Source organism: Pongo pygmaeus, chromosome 11 (genome assembly GCF_028885625.2).
Source record: "Pongo pygmaeus isolate AG05252 chromosome 11, NHGRI_mPonPyg2-v2.0_pri, whole genome shotgun sequence".
Classification (NCBI taxonomy): Eukaryota; Metazoa; Chordata; class Mammalia; order Primates; family Hominidae; genus Pongo; species Pongo pygmaeus.
In genome coordinates, this window is record NC_072384.2 from 120144271 (window position 1) to 120159754 (window position 15484).

General features: G+C 45.3%; 1 pseudogene; it reads right to left on the reverse strand.

Annotated features, from left to right (window-relative positions):
• Positions 1-6650: 6650 nt before the first annotated feature.
• Positions 6651-7391, reverse strand: LOC129031611 (dnaJ homolog subfamily B member 6-like; annotated as a pseudogene).
• Between the last annotated feature and the right edge of the window lie 8093 nt (positions 7392-15484).

Here is a 15484-nt window from a genome sequence, read left to right on the forward strand (position 1 = left end):
TAACAGTTTATCTTTTGTATTAGCCCATTAAATAATAAAACCTAGCAATAGTTTTATAATCACCCTAATATTGAAGTAGTTATGAGTATAAACTATATATTTTAGACACTGCAACAACTGTAGTGTGATATGAAATATCTGTGGTTCTGTTGGTGACAAAGTCACAGGTATGTTAATACCTCCATGTGAGTGCCTAAATTCTAATTGAGAGAAATGCTAAATTTTGATTAGAGGTTAATGCAGGCAGAAAGGGGTCCATGGTTTGTAATAAATTTAAAAACAATGAAAAAATTGAAGTTGGTCTTGCTGTCTTTTATTTTTTATTTTTTTGAGACAGAGTCTCACTTTGTCACCTAGGCTGGAGTGCAATGGTGCAATCTCGGCTCGCTGCAACCTCAGCCTCTCAGGCTCAAGCGACCCTCCCACCTCAGCCTTCCGAGTAGCTGGAACTACAGGCACATGCGACCATGCCTAGCTAATTTTTGTATTTTTTGTAGAGATGGGGTTTCACCATGTTGCCCAGGCTGGTTTCAAACTCCTGGGCTTAAGTGATCCTCCTGCTCAGCCTCCGAAATTGCTGGGATTACAGCTGTGATCCACCACGTCTGGCCAGTTTTGATTTTATTATCACTATGTACCATTGGCTTTCAAGATTGTCAGTGGCCAGGCGCAGTGGCTTATGCCTGTAATTCCAGCACTTTGGGAGACGGAGGCTGGCGGATCACCGGAGGTTGGGAGTTAGAGACCAGCCTGACCATCATGGAGAAACCCCGTCTGCACTAAAAATACAAAATTAACTGGGTGTGGTGGTGCATGCCTGTAATCCCACCTACTTAGGAGGCTGAGGCAGGAGAATCACTTGAACCCAGGAGGCGGAGGTTCAACAAGATCGGGCAACAAGAGCGAAACTCCGCCAAAAAAAAAAAAAAAAAAAAAAAAAAAAAGATTGTCAGTGACAAAATACATCCCTGCAGGGGCCAAAGGTTCCCATTGCTTGCCTCCCTCACCCCTGTATGCCACTGAATAGAGATGTAATTCTGGTATCGTTGTTTCCCCATCTAAGTTCAAAGACACCTAAATCCTATTCATGGACTCCAGGTTACAAACTCCTGTTGTATGGTGTGTCATGGTATGGGGGGTGGGCTTTAGAATCAGACAGGTCTGAGTTTGAGTCAGCTGTGTTATTGATTAGTTATATGACCTTGAGAAAATTGCTTAACCTCTCTGAGAATCGGTTTCCTTCTCTGGATAACAGGGTATAATAATGGTGCCCTTCCCATCATTGTTGGGAGGATTCCCTGAGATCCTAAAGTGAATGACATGGTGAGCACTGTGTTCGGCCCTTGGAGAGGGCTCCATCAATAGTGGTGGAGCTGACGGTCATTGTAATGGTTGATCTTCCCATTGGTGCTATGCAAAGGTACTGTTGCCTTGGTTTATCAGCTGAGAAAACTGGTCTTCAAGTCTGCTGAGGTGTTCTGATGGGGCAGGAGATGCCTGCTGTCCTGCTGTCACCCAATTGCCAGAGAACCTGATTTGCTCTTTCTCGCCACCATCCTGCCCTCATGCCATGGTGGGCACCGAGTTGCAGACTCCAGGACGAGCTACCAGGAGCCCTGCTCGGGCCAGAACTGACCTAGGATGGGAAGAGTTTCCCTGGACCGGGGGGAACATGTAGGTTCTACTGCCCAGCGTGAAGGCTATGCTGGCATTCCAAACCCCTGCCCTAACCCTCCCCTCATATGAAGTTCCTTGACTTTGGAGATCACTCCCTGTTAGAACCCTTAAAGCCCTCCTGGCTGTGCCACTCATCTGGCACTTGATGTACATGTGGATGTTGTCATTTTTCTTATGCCAGCTGCTCTCCTCAGTTAGATCGTAAATGGATTGAGGGCAGGGAATGGCAAGATAATTCCTGTGGATGGAAGGAATTCTGTCTTCCTCCCTCTCCAGCTGAAAGCCTTGGACATAATAAGTGCTTAGTGAATGCTTATTGAATGAATAGAGAAAATCAATGGTGAAAGGATGAATCACAGAATCATGGCTCCTGGGTGCAATTTTTAGAGCTGGTTTTGGACTTTGCTGCCCAGGGCCCGGGCCTGTCTGTGTTGTCATATATCACTGAGCCTCACAGGGTGTTTGCAAACACCTTGAGAAGTGGGCAGGGCAGCTAGTGAGGCTCAGAGCCAGAATGCCACTCCAGAGGCCTGACTCCAGGGAAGATGTCTTTTCCACTTTACCTGGATGCCTTTGTCCCTTAGGGCTGCTATAACAAAATACCATAGACTTGGTAGCTTATAAACAACAGGAATTGATTTCTCACTGTTCTGAAGGCTGGGAAGTCCAAGATCAAGGCAGATTTGTATCTGGTGAGGACTCACCTTCTGGATCATAGATGGTGCCTTCTGGCTGTGTCCTCACATGGTACAAGGGGTGGAGGAGCTCTCTGGAACCTCTTTCATGAGGCCACTAATTCCATTCAGGAAGGCTCTGCCCTCATGACCTAACCACCTTCCAAAGGCCCCACCCTGTAAAACCATCACACTGGGGATTAGGTTTCAACGTAGGAATTTTGAGGGACACAAGGATTCAGACCACAGCACCAGAATGCAGCCAAGAGCTTAAAGCCTTGGCATGCACTGGCCCCATACCCAGAGGTTAAGATTTCATTGTCTGAATGGGGTCCCTGAAACTTGCCAGGTGGTTGTATCCCACCACCCTTGACTGAGAACCGCTGCCCTACTCCAACGTGGAGGTAGACCAGGCAGCATGGGGGCTTTCACGGGTATGAGTCCCAGCTCTCCCACCCACTATCTGTGTGATCCTGGAAGTGACTTGACCTCTTTGAGCCTCAATTTCCTCATTGGTAAAATGGGGACAATGATAGTGCCCAGCCTCTAGGTAGGTTGAGGAAATTGAATGAGACAATGTGTGAAATGCTCTTAACATGTCATAAGTACTCAACAAATGGTAACTGCCATTATTATTATTATTATTATTATGTTGACATGTATGAGTGAAGGTGGAGGAGAGCCTCTCGCCATAAAGCTGTTCCTGTCATCCCAGCACACATGAGCACCTTGTGCCCAGGAGAGGGCTGCTTGGCTGTCTCCAGCCCCTGTAACCCAGCAGGCCATGGAAGTTTGAAACTGTAACAAATCATTTATTATCCAGGCAGGAGGGATGTGAAGGGAGAGACTTCTGCATTTAAAGCATTTTTACTTTATTAAGAGTCTTTCTAACGTAAAATATGCTCACACAGTCATTTTCCACGGCAACTACATTACCATTATTTTCAGCACTCTGAGGACAAAATGAGATTAGGTATGGGGAAGGGGCTGGAGTAGGGTGAGCATTCGAGGGCTGGATTTAAATCCAATTCTGCAGGTTGAGCCTGTGTTAATGCAATATTATAGGATTTGGAGGCAAGGGCCTCTGTGGCTTAATCCAAGGTTCTCCAACATCTGGGTCATTGGCAATGTCACTGCTGCTTTTATGCTAACTATATCGAGAGAATAGTCAGGGTGAGAGCTAGTTCTTAATTCCCACAATTGCTTGCCTTTAAGGCACCAAATAGGTACTCCTGCCAGCAGAGCTTTCTTGATCACAAGAGACCTGAAATAGAAATGGTTTAACCCTTTCTGGATGATTAGGCAAGGCAGGGGAGTCCACATCCTCAGTATCTTTCCACTCCTTTCAGATGAATTTCAAACAGGAGAGCTTAGAGATCAAAGAAGGATGCACATTTAATTACCCCACTGCAGCCACAATCTGCTCGACCTGCCAGGAGGCCCCATGAACATGAGCAAGTAGTAGTGCCACAGTCACCAGGCATAGATTTATCAAAGTCTCATGAGCTAGGCTCTCTGAAGGGTGTAGTGATTGAGAGAGAACTCAGCCCCTTCCCAGAGGGAGCTCAGATTTTAGCATGCAAAAAACTGTAATAAAAAATACAACTGTGACCAGGGCCTTGAGCAAGCAGGGCAGTGACTATTCTTAGGCTGACCTAATAGCCATTCCCTAACTCTTTCTTGTTTTCCTTGTCTACTCTAGGGGACTTAAATCCTCATTTCCTGCTCTCTGTTGTAACTAGTCAGTGATGATGTAGTTTGGGGTCATGAATTTTAAGTGGAAGTCTGCTAGTGGATTCCAGGAAAACTTTTGTTCTCCAGATTAAAAAAAGGAGGAAGCAACTGGTCCTCCTACTTCTCCTTTATTTTTGCCTGGAAAGCAAATATGATGCCTGGATGTGTGGCAGCCATCTTGCAACCATGAGGCTGAGAAACGGGTTCACCAATAACCAGTCACAAGAGAGGACCCCCAGTGCTTGGAGGACAGCAAAGACTATCACTATGCCAACCACCATGACTAGGAGTCTGAACACTTCTGCCCATTGCATTGCGGGCTGTAGTTTTACCAATTGCCTGAGTCCCGTGAGACAGAACAGACTCACATGCAACAAGTTACAGGAAATGGATTTATTGTTCACCGACAGTCAGCAAGGGACAAAGAAGACTGGGAGCCATTGTGAGCCAGTCCCCTAAGGAGTGTGAATGTGTTCAAGAAAGCTGCCCAGGGTGGATGGAGTTTAAACTGCTTGTGCCTTACTTTCATGGCAGCTGAGAGCCCCTAAAAGATAGCTCATTTCCAGTTAAAAGCCTCACGGGCTCCATGACTCACTGAGCAAAGCTTGGAAGGACATCCCACTTCCAGGGAAGAGAGGAACAAAGTGTGGGCTGTCCTGAACAGTTCCCTCTAACTCAAGATCTTACATTCCCCAGGAGGAACAGGAAAAGAGCCAAGCTCTTTCAGGCAGTCCTATCTCAGGATGTTGCATTCCAGCACATTCTAAAGTTATTCTGAGAACTACATGCAGAAAGGAAGGGGCTAGGAACTGGGTCTTCCAAGTCCATCTGGGGACTGTAGCAGATAAAGGCCACTGTGGAGATGCTGTCCCTGATATTGTCAGGCCCCCAAAGCAAAGCTGGCAGCTGCCTTCCATGAGATGACCTCTTATGTGAGGAAAAGAAATCCCTATTTATCTAAGCTGCTATAGTTTTGTGTGCCCTGAGGCTCAATGTAATCCTGATACAGACACAGAAAAGTACAGATTAAGTGTCAGGGGGCTGTCCAGGTGGGACAGGGGAGTTGGCACAGGAGAGGTAAGGAAAGACTTCATGGGGGAGGTCGTGGCATTTGAGTGGAGACTTAAAAGACTTCAAGGTTAAATACGTAGAGATGGGAGGAGAGTAAGCCATGGCGTGGGCAGAGGCTGATGTGGGAAGCAAGAACCGCTGGGGAAAAGAGGTGAGCAGGTTGCAGAAATGAAACCCAAGCCTGAGTGAACAACAAATACTCATGTGATTGGGAAGCCCAAGGTTGGACTCACTTCAGACATGTTTGTATCCAAGAACATCCATATTATCATCGGGAGTTTGTTGCCTTTTCAGCTCTTCTTTCTGCCTTTGTCCTTGAAGAGCTGCCTTTGTCCTTGAAAAGCTGCCTTTGAGCAGCAGATAAGATGACCAGTAGTCCTGTCAGACCCACATTCTTCCAGCTTAGAAACGTGTGTGGAACGAGAAGGTTGGGCTTTTTTTTTGTTTGTTTGTTTTTAATGCACCAAATGCATTCACATTTATTTTCGTTTTTTAAAGCAAATAATAAAGACCCAGTTTACTGGCTTTACTTTTTTAAACCTAAGCTTAACATGGCATACATAAACAATTGTCAAAACGAAGCCACCAGCATTCATGCACAACTGAAAAACATCCTTAATGTATATTAAACCAGAAAGTATTATCATTAAAGCATGAATATCTTTCACTACTAAATACTGAATAAAATCGAAATGATTTCTGTAAAAGATTCATCCTGGCAATGTTAATGTCATAGCAGGCTGATACTACTTGACTCACATTTCAGACACAATGGAAAAGCAGGTCCATGCTGGTATCAGTGTATGATCTTGTCCTACCACTAAAGAGTCAAGGCTCACCTTGGAGTAAGTTTAATAAAAAAGCAAAGTGCAAACAGAGATTTACAACAATTTTAAAGACCAAAAAAATGGTCTCTGTTATGGTTTCGCTCTGTGTCCCCACCGAAATCTCATCTTTTAGCTCCCATAATTCCCACATGTTGTGGGAGGGACCTGGTGGGAGATGACTGAATCATGAGGGCAGGTCTTTCCCGTGCTGTTCTTGTGACAGTGAATGGATCTCATGAGATCTGATGGTGTTAAAAACAGGGGTCTCCCTGCACAAGCTCTCTCTCTTTGCCTGCTGCCTTCCATGTAAGATGTGACTTGCTCCTCCTTGTCTTCCACCATGATTGTTAGGCTTCCTCAGCCACATGGAACTGTAAGTCCAATTAAACCTCTTTTTTTTTCTTTCTTTTGTAAATTGCCCAGTCTCAGGTAAGTCTTTATCAGTAGCATGAAAACGGACTAATACAGTCTCAAATAAACTCAAAAGTCTATGACAAATAGGGGCTCTGATGAGCTGTTTTTAAATACTTTAGATTAGGTGCAACTATACTGAAAGGCAAGTATGTTTGAAATCGTCAAAAAATTGTTCCTGTTAATCTTCAAATGGTGCTTGTTATAGCTGAACATTTCTGTTAAATGCGTGCATTGAATTGCTTGTTATCCAAGCTCAGCTGCTGCCTGCCCCTCGCCATGTATTGTTAAAGACTTTATTTAACTGGCCATCATTTAACTGGCTGTCATCTTCAACTTCTACTCTTTCTTGACAATTCTCTTTGTTGTGGTTTTTCTGCTGTTAACCATTTTAGTAGAAGTTGATATCAATTTGAAGTTGCCCATCCCACTACCACCAAAGGACATGGAAAAGAATGAAGTGAGGCCCCTGTGACCTAGTGACCTGATTGAAATAAATCCCATATCAAAAGAAGAAAATCCACTTCCAAAAGATGGAAATCCAGTGAAGGCAGAGAAAAATGACCACACCCCTTGGCCTCTGCTTCCTCAGGGATCCCCTCCAATTCCCAAAAAAGTCCTCAAATGAGTCTTCAAAGGAGTTGAATGAAAATGGGTCCCTTCCACCAAATAGTTCCCTGAAGACATCATCTGGGTTATGGAATGTGAAGCCAAGCTCACACAGACTGACAAAATGACTTCTATCTCCTACCTCCCTCATTTAATACTTCTTGGCTGTAATTGTCACTTTGTTTTTTGCTGTGGATGTCTTTTCTTTTTTTTAAAAAAAGCATCTGGTAGCACCTCATATGGCTCAGTCACTTGTCTGAATTTTCTCTCTGCTTCTTTACTCTCAGGGTATTTTTTTTTCTGGGTGCCAATTCAGTGCCAGTTTCCAATATGCCTTTTTAATGTCCTCAGGTGAGGCATGTCTCTGCATGCCTGGAACTTCTTGGTAATCCACCGTGTTTTAGCAGATTGCTGGAAAGAGGAGGCAGGGAGACAGCCCAGGTCTCCTCTGGGCTCCTGCACACTGTGCTAGTGGCGGCGGTGGCAGCCCCTTGCGCTCTCCTTTCTCTTTGGCCTCTTATCCATGTATCTGGCCTTGACAAGATCACCATTGGCCTGGGTTGGCTGATTCCCGATCAATTCGCCACAGACAGGGAGATATGGGGGCCTCTGAATCACAAGTGTGGGCAGGGTCTCTACCTGAAACGTCACCAATGTGTTTGATAGCCTCAAGGGGCCACAAAGAGTGAGGGTGAGTTCCGCAAAGGGTCAGGAGAAGACAGTGGGTAAAGCATCCTGGGTAGACTAAACCACAGTCTTCTATAAGCAGGTAATTTAGGTGCAGCTGAGACAGACAGGTAGTCAGGGCTCGCCGGAGCGGCTCGGATCCACCTACGCACTGGGAGGAGGGTGGAGACACGGAAGCTCGCACCATTTGCAGTGGGGAGGAGCTTGGCCTCTCCTGTTCTGTGTTGGTACCCTGGGGATTCAATCTGTGAGGCAGGAAGCCAGCTAGTAGGACTTTCACTTTGTTGGGAGTTCCTATTTCCTTTTTTTCCTTTTTGCCCAATAAATTCAATTTTTCTCACCCTTCAAAGTGCCTGTGAGCCTAATCTCTCCTGGCTATGTGACAAGGACCCCGTTTTTAGCTGAACTAAGGAGAAAGTCCTACAACACAACTAGATGAGGTTACGGCAGGCACTAAATCTGCCCCGAGTGCTTGACTCAGCCTCATCTGATCTGCTGCCACAGCCTCCCCTCTGGACTGAGATGGTGAGCATCAGCCAAGGCAGGACTCGGCACAGGGTGCAGTCAGCAGCCTCTCCAGGGACATGCCAAGGTTTCCATGAGGCCAGTCTTTGCTGGAAATTTCTCAATGACCACTTTTCCCTCTTTCTTTCTTTCTTTCTTTCTTTCTTTCTTTCTTTCTTTCTTTCTTTCTTTCCTTCCTTCCTTCTTTCTTTCTTCCTTTCCTTTTCTTTTCTTTTCTTTCTTTTCTTTTTTGAGGTGGAGTCTCACTCTGTTGCCCAGGCTGGAGTGCAGTGGCACGATCTCGGCTCACTGCAACCTCCACCTCCCTGGTTCAAGCAATTCCCCTGCCTCAGCCTCCGGAGTAGCTGGGATTACAGGCGCATGCCACCACGCACAGCTAATTTTTTTTTTGTATTTTTAGTAGAGACAGGGTTTTGCCACGTTGGCCAGACTGGTCTCGAACTCCTGACCTCAGGCTAACTGCCTGCCTCGGCCTCCCAAAGTGCTGGGATTACAGGCGTGAGCCACCGTGCCCGGCCTTCCCCCTTTCTACCTGCCTTCCTGTTGGTTGGATACACGGCTATTTTCTTACTGTTAGAGACACATATTCTCTCTCTCTCTCTCTCTCTCTTTCTCTCTCTCTCTCTCTGTCCATCTCTCCTCTCCCTTTGTCTCTCTCATTAAAACAAAGAACATAGCAGGAGGAATGGGAAAAGTAGCAAATCCCAGGATAGTCTCATAATTTCTGGGCTGAAATGGAACCACTTGTGGTGTGTGGAATCGTGGCATCCGGCATGCCACATTCCCTGCTACCTTGTTGTCCTGCCCTGTCTGTCTGCTAGAATCACCTGGAGCCCCTCCCTCAACCAAGACATCAACAACAGAAACAAAACTGCTTCCTCTGACCAGCAGGAAATTTCCAGGTGAACACACTCTGGCTTAAGTAATTAGGCAAAGAATGTGGCTTTGTGCAGTTGTGGAGAGACTCAACTTGCTCTTAGAGTCTTTGTTTCTGCTCAGTCCCTGCAGTGCCCCTGCTTCCACTGCTGTCCTTTGCCATTAGACCGGGCAGAAATCCGCCTTTTTCCTGCATTCCTTCCACTGCTGTTAATTCAGCTCATTTTACATACCAAGGCACCTTTCCTGATTCCATTCTTCGGCCCAAGACTCCCTCAGAACTTTAAGAACTTTAAGCCACCAAATGCAGCGGGCACCTTTTTTTTTTCTTTTTGAGATGGAGTTTCGCTCTGTCGTCCTGGCTCACTGCAACCTCCACCTCCTGGGTTCAAGTGATTCTTCTGCCTCAGCCTCCCAAGTAGCTGGGGCTATAGGCGAGCGCCACCACACCCGGCTAATTTTTGTATTTTTAGTAGAGTTGGGGTTTCACCATATTGGCCAGGCTGGTCTCGAACTCCTGACCTCGTGATCCACCTGCCTTGGCCTCCCAAAGTGCTGGGATTACAGGTGTGAGCCACCACGCCCGGCCAGCAGGCACCTCTTATGCTTGCTTTGAAAATATACTTACGAGGTTAGTGCCCATCTTCCCGTCTCATGATTCGAATGCTTTCCTTCTTTCTTCCCTAATTCCTGTTCTTTTTCTCTCATGACCCCTGGCTACCCATTAGCCTTTGGAAAAATTCTATTATGTTTGCCTGTTTGTTTTTTTCTTTTTAATGTATATGTTACCAGAAAGGGGTCCCAATCCAGACCCCAAGAGAAGGATCTTGGATCTCACACAAGAAAGAATTTGAGGCGAATCCACAGAGTAAAGTGAAAGCAAGTTTGTAAGAAAGTAAAAGAATAAAAGAATGGCTACTCCATAGACAAAGTGGACCTGAGGGCTGCTGGCTGGCTATTTTTATGGTTACTTCTTGATCATATGCTAAACAAGGGGTGGATTATTCATGAGTTTTCTGGGAAAGGCAGGGGGCGGGAGGAGGATTTCCTAGAACTAAGGATTCCTTTCCTTTTAGACCATATAGGGTGACTTCCAGAGTTTGCCATGGCTTTTATAAACTGTCATGGTGCTGGCGGGAGTGTCTTTTAGCATGCTAATGTATTATAACTAGTGTACAATGAGCAGTGATGATGACCAGTGGCCACTTTTGTCACCATCTTGATTTTGGCAGGTTTTGTCCAGCTTCTTTACTGCATCCTGTTTTATCAGTAGGGTTTTTGTGACCTGTATCTTGTGATAATGGTCCTGCCAACCTCCTATCTCTTTTTCTTTTTTTTTTTGAGACGAAGTCTTGCACTGTTGTCCAGACTGGAGTGCAGTGGCGTGATCTCGGCTCACTGCAAACTCCGCCTCCTGGGTTCACGCCATTCTCTTGCCTCAGTCTCCCGAGTAGCTGGGACGACAGGCGCCCGCCACCATGCCCAGCTAATTTTTTGTACTTTTAGTAGAGACAGGGTTTCACCGTGTTAGCCGGGATGGTCTCGATCTCCTGACCTCGTAATCCGCCCACCTCATCTTCCCAAAGTGCTGGGATTACAGGTGTGAGCCACCGCGCCCAGCCCAACCTCCTATCTCATCCTGTGACTAAGAATACCTAACCTCTTGGGAATGCAGCCCAGCAGGTCTCAGCCTCATTTCACCCAGCCACTGTTCAAGATGGAGTCACTCTGGTTCGAATGCCTCTGATGTGTACAAATCCATTGTGCTCACTGAAGCTTGCCTTTTTATACACTTCTTGGCTCAGAGAAATATTTTTTTTTGGAGGCAGCAAATGTAGCAGAAAGAACAGGCAATTCTGAAGCAAGAAGAGTGATATGGTTAGGCTTTGTGTCCCCACCCAAATCTCATCTTGAATTGCAATCCCCGTCATCCTCACAGGTCGAGAGAGAGACCAGGTGGAGGTAATTAAACCATGGAGTGGTTTCCCCCATGCTGTTCTCGTGACAGTGAGTGAGTTCTCACGAGATCTGATGGTTTCATAAGGGGCTCTTCCCCCTTCATTCGGCACTTCTCCTTCTTCCCACCTTGTGAAGAAGGTGCCTTGCTTCCCCCTCACCTTCTGCCATTATTGTAAATTTCCAGAGGCCTCCCCAGCCGTGCTGCACGGTGAGTCAATTAAACCTCTTTCCTTTATAAGTTACTCATTCTCGGGAAGTTCTTTATAGCAGTATGAAAACAGACTAATACAAAGAGTTTTCTTTTTTAACTCCTGGCACCATCACTCACTATTGTGACCTTGGGCAAGTTGCTTAAGCTTTCTGTGTCTGTTTCTCAATCTGTACAATGGGTATGATATGAATACCTATCTCATAGGTCTTTTTTTTTTTTTTTTGGTCTTTAATGAAATGATTCATGGGAAAAGTATGATGTATGCTGAGAAGCAGCACAAAGGCATTTCATGTGTGCGGACCTCATGTACGTGGACCTTGCGGAAGGCAGCTTTAGTCCTGACTGCAGAAAAGGGATGTTCACATGCGTGTTGGGAACTGGCCTGCGCACCCAGATTCCCAGATCCAGGAAAGCCCTTCATTTCCAGTGCTTTCCATCCTTGCTCCAGAGGCAGATGTTAGATGCTGACTGAGATGTTTTCTGGATTAATTGCCCCCAAACATTCAAGATTTTATGTTTTAGAATGTCTGAACAGGTTGGAATTTGAATCTCCCTTCTGCCACTCCTTGTCTTATTTTGGAAATGAACTTAAAGTCACATTTTTGAGATTCTGACTATGTGACACACTGAGCTATTTGGAGCGTTGGTTTGCGGCTGTTTCTAAGCCTGGACTCTTGACACGGCTTTGCCTGCAGCTCTGGACTCTCCCTCAGGCTCCAGGGCTCCCTGTGTCCTTGCGGTGCTCTGGCCTCTTGGCTTCTGAGTTAGATTGGGCATCTCTCAGATTCCTTGGCTACTGAGTCTGTACATCCCATGACTCCCGTCCTCCCTCTCCTTCCACAAGCCGGTCGGTGACCATGCAGCCTTCTAGGTGGTCCAAACCTTCTGGAGCTTTCTGCTGGGAAGACCCTAATAGGCCTATTCCCTCCTTTAACATCAAGCAGAGCTGCCCTCAATCTTTTAATAGAAGCAGGTGAACTCTGACTAGATTTTTTGTGCACCAGTGAGGCTTGCTGTGTTTACCGGTATATAGGATACATTCCCCACTTTTCCCAAATGATGTACTATATATGCAAAATAAAATTTTATACTTTATATATGAATAATGTATATGTTACAACATAAGATATATTATGTATTGCATAATACTATACACATAACATATATCAAATATATGGCATTATACAATATCTAATTGTTTATTATATACACAAGTTTTCTTGTCAGTCTTACACGTTGGTATCAGGGACAGCTGGAAGGCTGAGAAAGAGGTAAAATAATGGGGCATGCTACCCCCTAGTGGCAGAAGTTGGTAACATACATTTTGCAAATGTGAGCGCTTTTCATCCTCATCAAAAAACAAAACAAAACAAAACAAAAACAAAAACCAGAGACCACACAGATGAATACAGAATTTGAGTAACTCCCCTGTGTTATGAATTTAAGTATTTTTTCACTGCAACTCATATTCCTAAATACCAAGATATTTCTTTTTAGCTCTGTGATTTTATTCTTGTTTTTAGGGATAATAGACTGTGTATCAAAACCGTATTTTTTTTAATGGAGTCACAGTGCTGTGTACTATATTTGTAGGAATAAAATATTTCCCTTACAGCTTTGTCTTTATTTATTTTTCCAAAAAACTTTCTGAAAAATTGAGATGTATCTGATATCCCCGGGCATTTCACATGCTGGCAAACATGGCATTTTACTGGCTCTGGTGCACAAAAAGCCCTTGAGCGCTCACCAAATGCTTCTGTGAAGTCAAGGGTTCTGAGCAGGCTGACTCCAGGTTGCTAGGGAGCCTCTCTAGGAGACCAGCAGGCCGCTGGGCGGCCCCGACTGGGATCTGCTGTGGTGTGTAGCCCTCTTTGCTAGTGCAGCAGCTTCCTCCAGTCGCTTTACCTGCATTCCTTTGAGCATCTCCATCCTGGGGCCCAGGCGGGGGACCCTAGCAAGAGGCTTACACGGTCCCCTGATACCAGGCATGGGAAGGGTAGCACTTGCTGATTTTATGGGGCCCTGGCCCCAATGAAAATATTTAACACACAACACCTTAGGGTGGAGGTGGGCAGATTTTTCTCTGAAAAGGACCAGAAAGTAAATATTTGATTAAATTAATTAATCAATTTATTTAGAGACAGAGTCTGGCTTTGTTGCCCAGGCTGGAGTGCAGTGGTGCAATCTCGGCTCACTGCAACCTCCACCTCCCAAGCAATTCTGCTGCCTCAACCTCCCAAGTAGTTGGGACTACAGGCGTGTGCCAGCACTCCTGGCCAATTTTTGTATTTTTAGTAGAGATGGGGTTTCTCCATGTTGGCCAGGCTGGTCTCGAACTCCTGACCTCAGGTGATCCGCCCACCTGGGCCTCCTAAAGTGCTGGGATTAGAGGCGTGAGTCACCGTGCCCTGTTTAGAAAGTAAATACTTTAGACTTGTGGCTCAATACAGTCTCTGTCGCAGCTCCTCTGTTCCGCTGTCATGGTGCAAAAGCGAAAGGATGTGACTGTGTTCCAATAAAATTTCATGAACATGAATATCATTTTCATGTGTCTTGAAATAGTACTCTCCTTTTGAGTTTTTTCAACCGCTTTAAAATGGAAAATCATTCTTAACTTGCCGACAGTATAAAAACAGACAACAGGCTGGAAGTGGCCCGAGGGCCATAGTTTGCTGACCCTCGTCTGAGTATCCCATCATTCCTTTCTAGCTATGGCAGTCTTTTCTAACAGTCACAAACAACTGAATTCACGACTCTATTCTATCCAGTTTCCTGGATAAAACACAGTTCATAACCGGTTAAAATTTCTGGTCAATTCCAAACAGGCACATATTTATTTAGATGTTTAGAACTGCTCTGTGGAGCCCAGCCCTTTATTTCCTCCAAAGGATTTGTTGATCCACTGAAAATTTTCTTTCAAAAGCAACCTCATGGATGTGTTTTGTAAAAGTCTCATTTAGAACCTTTGGGGCCTCACTCAGTCACCCCTGAATCCTCATCTTTACATGTACACACCTCTGTGCATTTTCTCCTCTTTTCTTCCTAATTAGCTGCCTGTATAATTAAACCTTTCCTCATTTAGAGGTTCTGAGCCCTCACCGATGCACTAATCACCCTGTGGCCCTCCTGTTGCCTCATCTATTTTCTTTTGAGATGGAGGGCCCAGCCCTGAACGGCAGTCAAGGTCGGGCCGCCCGCATTTGTATTACACACTAGTTCGCCATTACCGTGGGTGTTCGCTCCTTAATACAGACTAATAGCTCACTCTCCTTCCTGACCTCCAGTGAGCACTGTGCAGCCATATTCAGTGCTGGCTTTGTGATAATTTCAAGATTTTTTTTCTTTAGGAAGTTATAACTAATTCAGGGCCCATCAACGATCATAAATAGTTTAAATTGCTCTTTCGAGTGTGAACTGCCTCCCATGGGCCATTTAATTTACTGAATGTCCCCTGGCTGTGCTTGTTCTGTGACCAGCCCCTGTCCCTGCCCTTATTAACTCTGTTTCTGTATCTCACTTTGGTCCAGTCGGGAGAGGTGGCACTTATATTTGGGAATGAGCTTATGCTTGCTATTGACCTACCTAGCAATGCATTAAAGATGGATTTGATCTGATTTAAAGTTTTATAAGCCCAATGGGGTTGCCTCTGGAGGATTTTTAGAGGCCAAACTGATCCTGGAATTGTGCTTAGAGGTGGTTTGCATTTGCTCAGAGAAAATCTAGGAATTTTACTTCACCGGAAACTTTTCTAGTTTTGGGGTTTTACTGGGTTTTAATAATTTGTCACCTCTGGAAAACTTCAGAGACAAGGTTTTGCCTAGTTGGCTAGACTAAGTATTTTAGCTGTCTCCAATTGGTAACTGTTTAAGAGGTTTAAATACACAAATTAAGTTGGTAAAATTTGAATGTGTGAATCTGGATGAAGGATATATTGTGGTTTGGTTACACTGTTTTTGCAGCTTTTCTGTTGGTGTGAAGTTCTTTGAAAATGAAAAGGTCCATTAATTAAGAAGGTGGGTCAACGTTCTGTCACAGCAGCACCTGCCATTTGCACACTGCTGGCCTGGCCCGCCTTCCCCCACGGGCCCTTTGGTGTGTACTTGGATTTACATCAGCCCTGTCCCAGTGAATGCTCCTGCTCTTTAGGTCCCTGTCCCCACTTGCCTGCCCTATCTCAGTCAAGAAGTAATCAAACATGAGCTGAGCACCAGTATGACAGGGGA